Genomic DNA, 16,507 nt, shown 5'->3' with positions numbered 1-16,507 from the left:
TAACCCATTTACTTTGGCATGCATGAATAGAAACCTGCCTTGAGGGTCAGATTTGAGCGTTAAGAGTACAAATTGCACCGTTTTTGCCACTAGGACAGCTATACCCCTGGAGTTTGCAGTAAATGGAGCTTGATACATCCACCCCACCCAAGGTTTTTTAAGTGCCAACATAAGCTGGCCTGTGAGATGAGTCTCAACCAGTACCATAATCCCTGCTTGTTGTTTTTTAAGATAGGACAGGACTGCAGTGTGTTTGGGTCTGGCTCTGAGGCCACGTACGTTCCATGTAAGACATTTTATATCAGGCATGTTAATAGGGCATGGGTATCCAGTGTCCGAGAGCCCCGAGCCCACGCGCCCACCCCGCACACCCCCCCGCATTTAGGAGGATGCGCGGGACCGCCCGCAGAGCCCGGGATCCCTGGAGTAGGATATTGCAGCACATACCACCAGATCCGCAGTATAACAGCAAGGTTAAAAAGGCACGGCTTTGTGGGTAGCATCTGTACCTTCATGTAGTCATTACCACAAGTATTCCTGTGTACACCACACATATAATGAGCATTAAAACAATAGAAGAAAAAAAAAAAACACGTAATCAAATTTAAAACAACATAAATTAACACGCTGACATGCCCGGCAAGATAACGCATCAAGTATCCATCCAGTGTATTCACTGAAAACCGGGCATGCCAGGGAAACCAAACTTGAGACAAACAATACATGTTGCAGACATTAGTAACAGTGGCGAAGCCCCAAGGGGTCACCACGTCTATTGGAACGATTAACTGCTGAAGAACGTACAGCAGTACAAGGAGTGTGACATCCGGTCCTATGGCATCAGGATGAAGTGTGCGGGGGAATCGGAAGGATATTAAGGTTCGAGTCCGTATCTCAGATGCCATTTTGAATGCCATCTTGCCATTCAAATTAGAGAGTCAGGGCCATAGGCGTTAAGATTAATATCGTGTCATCTACATAAAGCCATGCGGGAGGGAATATCCTGGGATAAAATAAACAATAATGGAGGGGGGGATTGTACCAAATCGGGGCAGAGTGGATAAGATTTTTTTATCCCCCTGCTAGAGGGGGGGAAGGGAAGAAGGACCCAGGCCCCGAGGTTCATATGGGCTCAAATCAACACAGTACCTGCAGGGTTTCTTGATCCGGACGTTGCTAGAGCGTGTAGGAAAAAAATATTACATCCATACAAGTATCCCAGGCTGTGTAGTCATCCAAAGGGGGAAGCAGCTGGATCGTCAGGCAGGTTCCCTTGCCGGCGCCGCTGTGTTTTCAAGCCAGGAGAAGACAGCTTCAGGTGTTTCAAAGAAGTGTGCCCGGTCCTCTCCAGCTACGCGGAGTCCAGCCGGGAACAACATTGCATAAGAATAGTGGCATATCCTCAGTTGTCGTTTGGCTTCGGTAAATTGTGCCCTCTTTTTCTGGACCTCAGCTGAGAAGTCCGGAAAGACCTTGATCTCGCCGTTCTTGAAGGGGATGTTGCCTTTCAATCTAGTAAGGCGGAGAACCGCATCTCTGTCTCGGAAGTTAAGCATTTTGGCTATGAAGGTTCTAGGTGGTGCCCCCTGGGGTGGAGGTTTAGCCGCCAGCCTGTGTGCTCTTTCAACCACAAAAGATGTGGAGAATTCAGCCCGTCTGAAGGTGGTAATAAGGAGGTTTTCCAGAAAGAGGGGGGGTCAGTACCCTCTGAACCTTCGGGTATACCGACAAACCGTAGGTTGCACCTTCTGAGGCGGTTCTCCATATCGTCTTGTTTAGCCCGAATCGTGTGGAGCTGATGCTGTAATTGCTCTGTAGTTACTTGCAGGGGATGTATCTCGTCTTCCACGTGGCTGATACGGTTCTCTGTCTCTGTGACTCGGTCACGGAGTTTCTGTAAGTCCTGGCGTATGAGCGAGACATCAATTTTCACCTCCTCGATCTTACCCGTGAGGGTACTTTTACAGTCCGAGATCGCCTCCAGCACTCGTGCAGTGTCCTCAGAAGGGGAGCTCGTCGCAGCCGGAGACCCGGCGCCATTTTCCTCCTCGGCCTCCTTTTCTGCATGGCAGTATTTAGCCAGTTTAGCAGCTGAATTTTTTGGCGGCGACATGTTCTCCGATGTCATGGTAGTCCAGAGACCCAGTATAGTAGTTGAACAGATTAAATTTAGCCCTAGGATGTAAGATTACGGGTGTTGGGCAAGCGGAGCTCCTGTACCACACTCCCTACACCATGCCGGTCCAGGCCACACCCCCAAGATAAGTAACTTTTAAGTGTATTTGTACTGTTAGACCATAGGCTGTTCATTTGCTAGGCATTTTTGCTTGTTATAGATATCTGTCAGTCTTGTATTGTATTCCTAAGATTGTAATAGTTTTGTATGTACAGCATCTTTGTATAGTAAAAGCACAATTTACACACTTCAGAAATCTCAGCTTCCTTGCTTATACCACAGAGTAACCTTGCTAGATAGATGCAAGCAAAACACTTCTTGTAATAATTCAACCACTGCTGCTCTTTCCCCTTGTGCAGGGTGACTGGTCTTGAATCAGCCCTTAGTGGTAGGACCTGCTGGGTCCCTGCACAGGCTATGTACAGCACTGTGATGATGTCACCACTGTTAGTACAAGATAATATCTGGGTATTTTGTGCACACAGAGGATTATTATATCCTTTGTAGTCATCGAGGAATATATTACTTAAAGTGGTTGTAAACTCTCACATATACCCAGTGTTGTGGTAATCTTATTAAGATGTATTCAATATGTATTGTCACAGTGTTTCCCAGTATTAGTTCTGCTGCAGCCCGCTCTAAAGAGTGAGCTGGGGCAGACTGACACTGGTTGGGACCCCTTGGTAGTGAAAAGCTTCCTGAAGATGCGGAGAAGTGTTAGCAGAGTGAGAATATGTCCGCCAGCGAAGGGCCCCTGTGCAATGCACAGACATTCATCTGGGGGGAGTGTATTCACTCTGCAAAGACATTATCGACTTGATACCTATCTGCCCTTTATGGAAGGATGTACGCTCATTTCTCTCTGTGTGTCTGATCAGCACATAGAGGGACCATGACATGTCCCTTTAGACAGTCTCCCATCCACAGGAATGGTAGGATAATATGGCTATGAGTTGTTCTCTGAACAATGCCGAATAAAGATTCACGCCAATGGTGAAAACAAGAGTATTTGCGTGCGTTTGGTCAGGGACAGCATTCATGATTTGTTAGGCCAAACATGTGGCTTTCTTTGTCTAACTGAAGAGCACAGCCTACAGGGATAAGGGGTGGGAAATCATGCACACTGCCCTGGCACAGACATGCCCATACACTCCCCTAGTCATTGCTCATTGGTTGAGATTTGTATAACTTCTCCTGTTTGAAGGAATGCCTGGCTGATTGTGAAGCCACCAAGCTCTATTGTTATGACTATACAAAGTACTATAAATAAACTAAGGAAGGGCTATCCAGACAGATCTGTCTGTGGAGCTTTCGATGTGAGAACTGTAGCTATGTCTGTGTTAGTCGGGAATCACAGGTAGACTCAGATGCATTATACCAAAAAGCTGAAAAGTGCGCTTATTAGCGCAGGAGACATCGATTAAGCATAGCGTATAGTGGGATTTTCCATGTCAGCATAGCGAGCCAGGATTTTACAGAGCCAACTGAACCTCCTACACAGCAGCTCAGGAGGAGGGAGAGCGAATCCATGGTCCGGGACAACAAAAACAGCCATTTTATTTCAGTTTTTGAAATCCTTTGTTGCCCCGAAACAACTCTTGTTTATAAGTATCTTTTTCAGGTCATAGCTGTACACATGCATAAATACACACACCTAAAAGAAGGTAAAAGCATAATAGGCTCCTGTTTCATTGTTTTTTGTTTTTTTTTCTGCATCATTCTAAACCCTGCATCTCTTCCTACTGTTTGCAATGAGGAAGAAAATGGAGGGGCGATAATGGTAAGAATGACAGTTTTGAAACTAGCAATACTAACCTTTCTAATTCTAACCATGTTTGTGACATAGTAGGATGACATTTTTCACGACTGCCTTTCTTTGATGGAAGTTGAATCAGCAACGAGCAGTCTGGTGAAGGAGGCTCCCATCCCAGATGCTAAGAACCTTTTTGTCAATGGTTCCAGGTATTACACCCCAGATGGTAAGTCACGCACAGGTTATGCAGTAAACACAGTCACTTCCAGCGCTAATAGCTGTTCCAAGGTGTGGAGTAACAGATATCAAATAAAATGGTGGTGTGAAAGGTATATATGGTATCCAAAACTGGGTGGATGCTGCCTTGGAGTAATCCGAAAGAAACTACAAGAAAACAGAAATGGAAGGCGTGCACACCTAGTGCATTACCAAAGATAATTTAATAATAAAAATGTTTGATATAAAAGTGGGTACTCACAAAATGCAACTGACAAAAGGCCATAAAAACAATGCATGGACATGCACAGAACACGGGGTACAGCTAACACGTTTGGGGGCGCATCCCCTTCCTCAGAGCTAGGCTCCATATGAAGGGTTGTACTTTTCCCAGCAGCTGTTGCCTTTACATTCTCGGCTAATGGGGTGGGTGCAGTCACTGTAAAGTGAACTTTAAAAGGTCCACCACAGGGTTTGTGAGTCCCTCCTGGACCCTGACACAATAACCGGTTTACATTCTTTCCAACCAGGTGACTGGGTCGTTGTAAAGAAGCTTGAGGGATGAGACAACTGGATCCATGCCAGTCACTGCAAGAAGCTGCTCAACCACACCAAAGAATGAGGAGTATCTTTGTTTATTTATATTTTTAGTTTAGTGTATTTTAGCAATGGTGACAATGAAAAGCATCCCAACGTATTGTTTAAAATGCACCTCCAACTAGCTAAGAAAGCGAACAGGACCAATTGCTGGGTCTGCTCTAAATCTCCACCGAGCTTTAGTACCCCAGCGATGACAGCAGTACATACTATATAAGATGTTCATATTGGTATTAGAAATTTTGAAAAACTGGTAAAAACTCCAAACAAACACTTAATAGAACTTAACGATACATTCCTAGAGGGTAAAATTAGTTATAGTCTTAACAATAGCTCTGGTTCTTGCCAGTTCAGGTATCGGGACAACTAGGTAACCCACAAGTGTGCTTCAACAGGGGATAATTTTGTGGGAACCACCACCTGTAAGGAAAGTATAAAAGTTAATCTTACCAATAAAAAACCCTGGCCTTTGTAATAACACCTCTAGACCAGATTATATCTGTTGGAATGAAGGGTGTGATGTTCAGACCGAGGGAGAAATCCTTTAGTCTATTCTGTTACTACTCAGAGCCCGTAACTGCCAGAGAAATTCCTCTTGTGTGGCTCTAACAGGCCCCTACTACTTCTTATGCGGTACTTCAGCTTATAAGGTAATTCCCCCAATGCAAGAGGTTCATGCGTGTTGGTGAAACCTGTCCCAGCATCTTATGTTGCGGCCCATTGTGAGGATAGACGGTATGAATGTCAGGAAGAGCTAGAAGGGAATAGTTCAACCTCCCCAACACCAGTTGAAGTCAACAGCCCCAGATGATACACACAGATGAAACAAATCCTTCTACATAGGTTTTACCTGTTTATCTGCAGTGTTCTCTTCTCTACACCCCTTCAAAAGGGCAGAAACGGGTGTTAAAAATCCTTCTCCATTTATCAGGAGCACAGAGGAGGGGGGGGGGGGGAGAGACTGCAGTTACAGTACGTGAGAGCTGATTGGAGGAATGGAACACCCCCATTCACACAGCAGAAGAACTGTGTTCTAAATAGACAAGCTCTGTTCTGAGCCCCTCCAGACACAAATTTATCTAATCCATTGGAAAACTTCTCAGGAAGTGACTCGTGCTGATAACAGAGGAATGTAGCACCAGAGAGGGGCAACCCTTTGCTCGGATATATATAGATATATAGATATCTATATATCTATAGATATCTATAGATATATAAATATCTATCTATCTCTCTCTCTCTCTCTCTCTCTCTCTCTCTCTCTATATATATATATATATATATATATATATATATATATATATATATATATATATATATATAAATATACATTATATTACCAAAAGTATTGGGTCTCCTGCCTTTACACACACATGGCATCCCATTCTTAGTCTGTAAGGTTCAATATTGAGTTGGCCCACCCTTTGCAGCTATAACAGCTTCAACAGTGCACAAACAAGGTCCACAAAGACATGGCTGAGCAAGTTTGGGGTGGAGGAACTTGACTGGACTGCACAGAGTCCTAACCTCAACCTGATAGAACACCTTTGGGATGAATTACAGCAGAGACTGCAAGCAAGGCCTTCTTGTCCACATCAGTGCCTGGCCTCACAAATGCGCTTTTGAAAGAATGGTCAAACATTCCCATAGACACACTCCAAAACCTTGTAGACAGCCTTCCCAGAAGAGTTGAAGCTGTTATAGCTGCAAAAAGTGGGCCAACTCAATATTGAACCCTAAGGACTAAAACTGGGAGGCCATTAAAGTTCATGTGCATGCGAAGGCAGGTGTTTCAATACTTTTGGTAATATAGTGTATACACACACACACACACACACTAACTTTAAGAGTATGGACAGCACAGCACATTAATTAACCATGCTAGTAACCAATGCTGGATGAATGTACCTTTGTATAAAATATCTACAGTATACCTGAAGTTCTGCTTTATAGTTTTTTATGGTATGGAGGAGGATAAAGAAGAAGGAAGAGTTTACATTCAGGCTGTAAGGGGAGATACAAAAGGTGGAGGTGCTTACAATATATTGGGGTTCACAAAAAAATATATAAGTTGTAAGAGCTAACAGTCATTTAAAGGTATAAGGGAGGATACAGAAGGCTGAAGAATTTACAATCTATCAGGGTATAATGGAGAATCAAGAAGATGGAAGAAGGAATCAAAACAATTAAACAGGAAGTTGGGACTTTAAATGAAGCGCTTGGGTAGTGGAGGTAAAATAAACCATATTTAGAGATGCATTATGAAATGTTTATTGATTATACACAATGGCAAACAATAAAAAAATATCCATTTCATATACAGTAAAAAATTCATAACATATATGTATAGGAGATGTACACATAGCATAAGGGTAATAAAAAATATATACACCTATAGCAGCACATGATCTAGTATAGATAGAAAAAAGTAATAAAACATAATTACTAGCAACAACATGCCTGGTGGCGACACGTGCACCCACATGGTAAATGTACATTTATTAAGTAAGAAAACGATTATTATAATTAGAAGGAGTAAAAGATATAAATAACTATGGTTCCATATAAGATGTAGTTGGGGCATCAAAAAATAATAAAGCTCAACGCGTTTCGTGGGTATTCCCCCACTCATCAGGAGCTGATGCGATAAAATTTCCTATGAAATATATATAGAAAAAAGTATAATGAACCATAGTGTCGATATAAAAAGTAAATAAATGAACATTAAATCTATAAAGCTGTTATTACCAAACACACTTACCAGCTCAGGCAGCAAGTGCAGTGCGCGGAGGTGGGCCAGGAGCATAGCCTCTCCATATGAGCTGAGGCGGCATAAATATATATGGATGCGACATCGGGCAGGAAAAAGAAAAAAGATGGAGCAGAGTGTGTCCACAGGCGGGAATGTATTTGTCGTGGGAACATATAAATCTGGGAACAGAATAATATAATCCATTGAGTGTATGTGTGGTTTATAATAGTATTTTATAGATAATAATTAATAAATAATTAGTTCCAAGGCAGATGGTAATATAAGTAGATAGAGGTATGTGTGTAAAGGGATCTATACCTATGAGTAAATGACATAGGAATAAGTGTGAAGGTAACCAAAGTAGGTAGGAATGTGCTGGCGGGAAGTGCGTGAGGAATCACAGATGAGAAGTGACAAGTGAGTATAAGTGGGGCAAGATCACCAGGAGAATAGACACGAAACCCAAGGGAAAAGAGGAGCAATGTAGAGGGAGAAGGAGGAGAGAGGAGACAAAAAAACCTACCCAAATGTGGCATCAAGAGGCACCAACAGCCAAATGCCAAACGTAGGGCTGGTGTGCAGGGACCCCAGAAAGAGACTGGCCGTATAAACAGCCAGCTCTAAATGGGGAGTATAAGTACACCGCCAACGCCACGTGGGTGACTAGGAGGAGCCGCCGCACCTGAACCGAGTTAACACTCAGCCGTCGGAGCGAGCAGGCTCCCCCCTGGAGACACCGAGATGTACACACTAGACGTCGGCACAGTGGCGCCAGAACTGACATCACACGCACGGCGTAGGGTACATGGCGCCGATGCGCAGAGGGGCGTCCACCCGATCCCCCAATCATAGATAGATGGGGAGAAGGGGAGGACCCACTGGCACATCGCAGTTCCCATGGAGAAGAGGGCTCAGCACCATCCAAACACCCAATCACCGCACACAGGGCACAAGGGCTGGCTAGGTGGGGAGTGTGTCTAAAACATCTGTAAACAAAGAGCCATGTGGGGCATGGGATCGGTAACCAAGATGCTGTCTATAGAAGTTGATAAACTAATGAATTGGTAAAATAAATAATATTATGTCAAAAACTGAAGAATGTACACATGTGTTACACAAAAGAACAATATCCTATACATGGTGATACCCTATAAATGAGGGAAAACCTCGCACAGGGAGGGTAGGGGAACACTGCCAATCCCATATAACCAATTGCTTCCATCCCGGTAATATATGAAGGAATCAAAACATGTCAATATCACCAATATGCATAAAAACAACACCGTGAATTACTGAAAATAAAGGTTAAAAAAAGACTACAGTAAAAATGTGCTCCTAGTCCACAAAAGTCCATAACCGGTGTTCATACTGCAGATAGGTGACACAAATCCTCCACTGGACCCCCAAAGGTGTGCTCTCACCTGTCAGATTCTCACTACAAAGGTCAAAATGCGCATAAAGGGTAAAATTCACAATTCAGCCGGATGTATTCAATCAATGTGCAGAAACCCGGTCAGGATGCCCCCAACAGCTTCTCTTACTTCCCTGTCCCAATGCTTCATATTCCTTTCTTCCAGGGTTCGCATGCTCTGGCTGTGTGATTGGCCGAAGCCGCAATGACATCACTCCAGCACATAATTGCGGGATCCCTCGGTCCCGGGACACAAGCTCTGAAGTTCCAGTGCGGTATGCCAGACTTTCAGAGCGCATGCGCCAGTGATGTCACTGGCTGCATGCAGGGTAAATATCTCCAAAATAGTGCAGATTTAGAAAATGTTAATTCTATCTACAAGTAAGCCTTATTATAGGCTTACCTGTAAGGAAAAATAACAAAGTGGGCTTTACTATCACTTTAATAAAATGGATTTTAGGGACTCATGACATTCATTTACTGTGTGGCTGGAAGATGTAATGTGAAGATCAAAGGATAGCTTTGCCCAATTGACTGGGGAAAGAAGTAGCACAAATATTGACCCCCAGACGTGGGGACATAAGCTGAACATAACCCAAACTCTCCACATGTTCGCCTAAGTACTGGAGGTGTGGAATAGTCTGGTGACCTTAAAGTGGTTCTAAAGGAAGAAGTTTTTTTTTTTATCCTAATACACTTTGCATTAAGATAAAAAACTTCCTGTGTGCAGCTCCCCTCTCAGCCCCCCTATTACATAATTGAGCCCCATCTCGATCCAGCGATGTTGCATGAGAGCCTCTTCTGTCTGGGGCTCTCCCACCTCATTGGCTGAGACAGCAGCGGGCACCATTGGCTCCTGCTGCTGTCAATCAAAGTCAGTGAGCCAATGAGGAGAGAGAGGGGGCGGGTCCAAGCTGCAGCTTCATGTCTGAATAGACACATAGAGCAACGGCTTGGCTCGGGTGACCCCATAGCAAGCTGCTTGCTGTGGGGTCACTCAGCAGGAGGCAGGGGTCAGGAGCACCGGCGAGGGACCTGAGAAAAGGAGGATCTGGGCTGCTCTGTGCAAAACCACTGCACAGAGCAGGTAAGTATAACATATTTGTTATTGTTAAACAAAAACAACAAGACTTTAATATCACTTCAAAGAGGAGTTCCAGTCAAAAAAAAAAAAAATTCAGATACTGCAGCTGCTGACTTCTAATTGGACACTTACCTGTCCCAGGGTCCAGCGATGCGGGGGATTGAAGCCCCGCTCGTCTCCCCCTCCGTTCGGCGGCGCCGGCATTGCAACTCTGGGCGCCGGGCTGTGGCTTCACAGCCTGGCACCCACTGCGCATGCGCGAGCGGCGCCAAGCACCGTGATTGGCCGCTCAGTCACCTGGCACCTGTAATGGGTCCCAGATGATTTACAGGAGGGAGGGAGCAGAGCTGAGCCCTTCCTGTGCCGAGGGGGAAGTGATGTCACCAGCCCAGGCACTGAAAGAGGCAGACTACGAGGGACCCCCTAGCAACAGGCATTTAGAGGTGAGTAAAAAAAAAATCCAAATTTTTTTTGTATTTTTTTTTAGGATTTTTCATGTATTTTTTTTTTTTTGGGTGGAACCCCACTTTAAGCACTGAAGGGTGAAAGTGAAACAGCCATTTTAATTCTGAAATATTCTACTTCAATTAAGCAGACATTTTGCATGCACTCTGTAGTTAGAAAATAGGAATGGGCTCTGGCATGTTTCGGATCCCATCTGCCCGATCCTGCCAGGAAGCCGACACTGCACATATTTCCCGGTCCGCAGCTACACAGATCGGGAAATGTCTTACTGCCTGTGATTAGCCATGTGCAGTGTCGGCTTCCTGGCGGGATCGAGTACGCGGAATCCCGAACACGCCCGAGTCCATCTCTTTGAGAAAACATATTGTGTAACATTCTGTATCATTCTGTATTCTTTGTGTTAGGATGCAGAAGAAATGTCTCTTCTGCAATAAACAGCCTGTCTGCTTGCAAATGTTGTAATGTTACATTTACTGTAGTTCCACTTTAATTTCTCCTATGTAAAGAAAATCAGAGCTGGGGTAATAACGCAACTCAGGGTATATTTATTCATGCTGAAATTATTATTGGTGTCCGGTTATTTTTCATTATAATAAAATTGTATCAAAAACATGATTCTAGTGCCTTTATAAAAGGGACAAATTGCATAATAACATTTAGTTAATCCTACATTTTTAACAATAAAACCTGAAGTTAAAATTTTAGTTAGCCCTTGTTATTTTTATTAACTCATTTAACTCACTCCTTTAACTTTTTTACCATTTGAAATGCTTTTTAGTTTTTGTAACAATACATTCCCCTGAAGAAGCAGTATATGCTGTGAAACATGTAAAGATTCACTATATCTGGTACCCATCGTTAACATTGGGGTTCATTAACCTCTTTTCTGCAACTTTGGAACATTATGCACGGCTGTAACTATTGATTGTATTGTGAATATGGTTTTTACTTCTTTTTTTTTTTATTATGTTTTTCCATCAATTAATTTTATTTTTAATAAATTTTCTCCAAAATCCTCTAATTCTGGCCAAGGGTATGCTTGGGGCAGCCCAGGCTTTCCTTTTCTATAGAACTATATGGATGATGGTACTCACCCTTACCTAAATATTACCCTAATTGAGGCACACCTTTAAACTATAGTGATAAAGAAGCATATATACCATTCACAACATTAGTGGATGCAATGCTTTATAAGGCTCCTACTAAAAAAAATAGTAAGCAGATTTTTTTTTTTTTACCTGCAAAAAATGTGCATTTATTTTTATTTATTTAAAAAAGTGAACTTATCCTTTAAGTATTATTGAGAAAAATGTTCATTTCCAGAGCATGCAATGTACAGTAATGGAAACGCATGTAAGCAGTACACAATACAGTACAGTGAGGCATCAGCCCTTAGTACTTAAATGATGTTGTACATGCAAGGTAGCATACTGAACGAGGACATTGCATGGGTACAGTAATGCAGTACCTTTCCCTCCCAGGACAGACGGGTTGATTTACTAAAGGCAAATAGACTGTACTTTGCAAAGTGCAATTGCTCCAGAGCTCAGTAAATGAGCAGAAGCTCTGCTGACTTCCATCATCCAATCACATGCAAGCAAAAATGCTGTTTTTTTTTAATTTTCCTTGCACATGATTGGGTATTCTTTCCAAATTGAGGCTTTACTTCATTTACTATCTCTGGAGCAACTGCAATTGCAGGGTGCAACTGCACTTTGCGAAGTACATAGTCTTTTTGCCTTTAGTAAATTAACCCCAAAGAACCATCATAGGATTCTGCCTATAACCAAGTCAAGTGGACTAAGACCTGGTATATCATGTCATGGAGCCCATAGCTTCTCAAATTTGCCTGGACACCACAACAGATGAATTAAAGGGTAACTCCACTTTCATTGGAAAAAAAATTAGCAAATAAAAATAAACAATACATGTAGCACCCCCTAGCGTTGCTAGAGTGCTAAAGTTAGGTTTTGTATCGGTTAGGTAAATTTGTGCTGGCAGCCAAGCCTGTGTGCTTTTCTGGGTCAGGGTTGAGTGACTCAGGGAGGCTGGTATGACTCACAGGCAGTATCTTTGATACCTCCCCCTACTTCTGGAAACTAGCAGAAGATTCCAGAAGGACGGGCGAGGAAAGGGGAGGAGGAGCTGCCTGGAGTATTCTGAGGGCCCTGACTAATCCCCAACAGATGGCTTGGCAGGGGGCAGGCCCCCTAAAACACTCAGGGTCAGCCCAGTTGGGGCAGTGGAGTTCAACCAATAAGGTAGCACAGAGAAATAGCACCTTAAAATGCGGCAGTAGGTGCTTTCAATGTATTTTTTTTATTTGTGACAGTTTTCATTAACTCCCTGTCAATCAGTGGCAGGTTTTCTGTGAACTATGACCTTTCTCATCAAATACTAAAAAATCTAAGTAACCCTCATAGCATATATTTATATATTTCTGTATTATTATTTATGTATTATTATGCCAAATTACATTGAGTTTGGATAGGGTAAACAAGCTGGTGAGTATTGTATTAGCAAAATTGTTGGAGTTGGTGGCATGCACTCTAATCTGCAATGGCTTTAGTTTTATAGATGAGCAAAGTGATTTAATCACGTATGTCAGATCAAACACTGTAAAAACTGGGAGGATAATTTCCTGTTATTGAAAAAAAGGCAATGTATTTTGCAAGCCACCTGCTGAAGCAACGGGTGTGTACTGCTAACCTCTGTTTGATGGAACATTCACCTGGACATTGGGGACCTGGTAAAATTCACAAAGGGGAGAGGGGCTGTCCTCCAGTAAGAGTGACATTTCAGAACTAACTATACATTTGGTTTTTAAAACAGCCCTGTTCAGTGTGAAAAACAAAATGTCTTGATACTGGCCTGCACAATATGCAGTGGACCGCTTTCAAAAATGTAAACTTTAAAAATATATATATATATTTTTTAGAGCGCTGCAAGGTTCTCTTAAACAATTTTTTATATTTTCTTTTGGTAGTTTTAGTTTTAAGATCAAAGGTACAGGGCAGGTAAATGACAGTTCATTATTAAAAGAAGAAATATTGTTGTGCAGTCCTGTTCCACTCTAGCCACAGGAAACAAGCAGCATAAACATGATACCTCTACATGTAGAAAAGCCTTATTAAATATTAAGAGGAACTTCAGACTGGCCTACAGGTGACTTTCTTTCACAGCAAAATGGACACAGGAAAGGTAGGTACTTTCAATTGATGTTCAGTTTGAAAATGTAATTTAGCTTTATGAGACAAGAAGGATTTAGAGTCAATATACATTATATATCTGGTTTATTTTCTCAGTCTAGGATGGATCAGAAAATATCTTAGATACCTTTGGTCTTACCATTGCAATAATTGTGTGGTATATTATCAATATAGAAAATATCAAACTGCTTTACTGTTAGACATTTGGGCCTGTTTAGTTGGGTGGTTAGAAACCTACTGACAGCCCAACCAAAATCTGCCTGTGCTTCTTCTACTTCAGACTATATTTGAAGAAAATGTGCATTTTCCTAATGTATGTATAATAAGAAGTCCTAGAGAGTCCTCCTGTTTACTGTTGTAATCTAGTTGGGCCAGGTTATGGGGTTATTATTGCTGCCCCTGCTCAGTTTGTGCATTATTGTTGGTGGAATAATATACTGTGTATTTAGAATTCACCTAATCTGGGTTTGTACACCTATAACCAAATAGCAACACTTTGCCCTACTCTATTCTAGATATATAGAAAATGAGTGGGCTAACTTTTTTAGTCTTACTGCCCACAGGCTCATTGTGCCTTGTGTAGTTATAAGATCTAATCCTGTTAGTGATACCAAGGAATAGGAATAAGCAAACTCAGCAAACTTCAGTTCTCTGGACATTTGCCAAGCCCAGCGGAAAATTTGTGAAAATCTGTGAACTCCAAACATAGTGCTTGAACCCTTTTGATGTCTATGGGAGCTGAATGCTATGATATTTTGGCCTTTTTTAGTTTGCAAAAATGTATTAAAAATAAATGTGTTGCTACCACAGGTACAGTTACAGTTTCAAAAAAACCTAACCATCATGTATAAGCCACTTGTTAAGGCCACATGTGAAAATGTTTCTGTATATATTTATCTATTTCCAATAGTGCAAAGTAGGCCTTTTTAATTTGTTAAATAATTAATGTGTTGTTTAAGTGCTTTTTATTATTCCTTATACCAGAAGCGCTGACAATAGAGAAACACATCTAAAAGCCTCAATAATTCAGTGACTTGACAAAATAAAACCACAAATATATGTTTTTAGTCAGCTGTTTGTGATAATAATATTACATTAATGGAAACATGCTGAGGACTTCAGGAGAGTTTTTAACCTTACATGACAGATGTATAAGCATCACAGCATAAGCAGGAAATCTATAAATTAAATATTGACTTGGTAAAAACAAGCAGTCATTGCATTATTGTACTTCAATATTTAAAGCGGAGTTCCACCCATTTTTTTATACTTGACGTCACTTGCATACCAACTGATCATGCTTTTACTAATGAAAATATTTTTTTTTTTCTGGCATGTAAATACCTTTAATCAAGGGTTTCACCCGCACTTCCGGAATTTTCCCACCTAGGCGATTACGTCACAAGGCGATTCACAAGAGCTCCAGGGATAGTGGCATTATGTATTCCAGGAGTCCTTGCGAATCGCCTACTGACAAAATCTTGCGTTATTTACAGACAGTAAATGACACAAACATGTCTGATGGACAGGTTGTTATAACAATGGGGTGGGAACTTCTGCCAATGCCGACATTGCTATTGCAACCTGTTAGGAAGTTGGAGAGCCACGCAGCGGCATTACTGTGCATGCACGAAATTGCGAGGAAATCCCGGAAATGAAGATAGGGGGCCTCAGATGCCCACAGCTTAAATGGAACCTGCCTGCTTTTGAGATCAGTAGGTACAAAACTATTCTTTTAAGAAAGTAAAATTGCAACACATATGACATGTTGCAATTGTTAATGTACATGTTTGAACAAATGCAGAGCAGTTTTTAAAAAAAAGTGTTTGGGGGACTGGAACTCCGCTTTAAGCATAGGGTTGAATATCTAAACAAGTACATATAGTCTCTAAAGGTCACTGGGTCCTCAATGGACGATTGGTCCAATGTTAGGTATACAAGAGGGAAGTCTTAAAGAGGAGCTAAGGTTGCCCCCCCCCCCCCCAATAAATAAATGTCAGCAGCTACAAATATTGTAGCTGTTGACTTTTAATATAAGGACACCTACCTGTCTAGGGATCCAGCTCTGTCTTGACCCGAGTCAATTCTTCAATAGGCTTCAGGTCCAGGTGGCGACATCTTAACTAAGAGAAACAAGGCTTCACAGCTGGCTTCCTATTGCACATGCATGAGCCACGCTGCGCCTTGTGCATGGTCCCGCAGTCTCCTGGGACCTGTGATGTGTCCCAGAAGGCTGCGGGTGAAGGGGGGGGGGGGGAGTGAATTCCACTTGGATTAGGAAGTAGGAGTGGATACTTGTCAAAATCAGGCAGGTTTTTGAGGTGTAAGTGAACAGACAGAGACTTGAAATAGGGGAAGGGAGGCACAAAGCAGAGAGAAGCAGTGTGGGCTCTATTTGGCGTATAGTTTATCTATAGATTCATTTTTTGTGCGTCTTACATGGAAATACTTATTTTCGTTAACTAATTGCCTTATTCTATGTATCTCCTCCCACCAAAGGCAGGAACGGGTGGGACATGCACAAGATGAGGAGGATCCAGCTGAATCAATGTCTGTATCATTGTCAAAAAATTGGTTTTATTCAAATGCAGATTTTAATATAGTATTATAATTTTGTTTGTTGTATGCAGCTGGGACAAGAAGTCTGTGTAAAGGCTGCTGTAGGATTATTTCAAGCAGAAGGTAACGTATACTTTGTCAAAAAAATACATATCAGTTTTCATTTTTTTCTGTATTTTCAGTATTCAGGCAAACAAAGACATTTGTATATAAATAACATATACTTTGTCAAAAAATACATATAAACTTAATTTTTTTTCTGTATTCAGGCAAACATAGGCATTA

The sequence above is a fragment of the Aquarana catesbeiana genome, linkage group LG03, assembly GCF_042186555.1.
Source record: "Aquarana catesbeiana isolate 2022-GZ linkage group LG03, ASM4218655v1, whole genome shotgun sequence".
Taxonomy (NCBI): domain Eukaryota; kingdom Metazoa; phylum Chordata; class Amphibia; order Anura; family Ranidae; genus Aquarana; species Aquarana catesbeiana.
The sequence above is the reverse complement of the archived record's forward strand: the minus strand, read 5'-3'. Positions refer to the sequence as shown.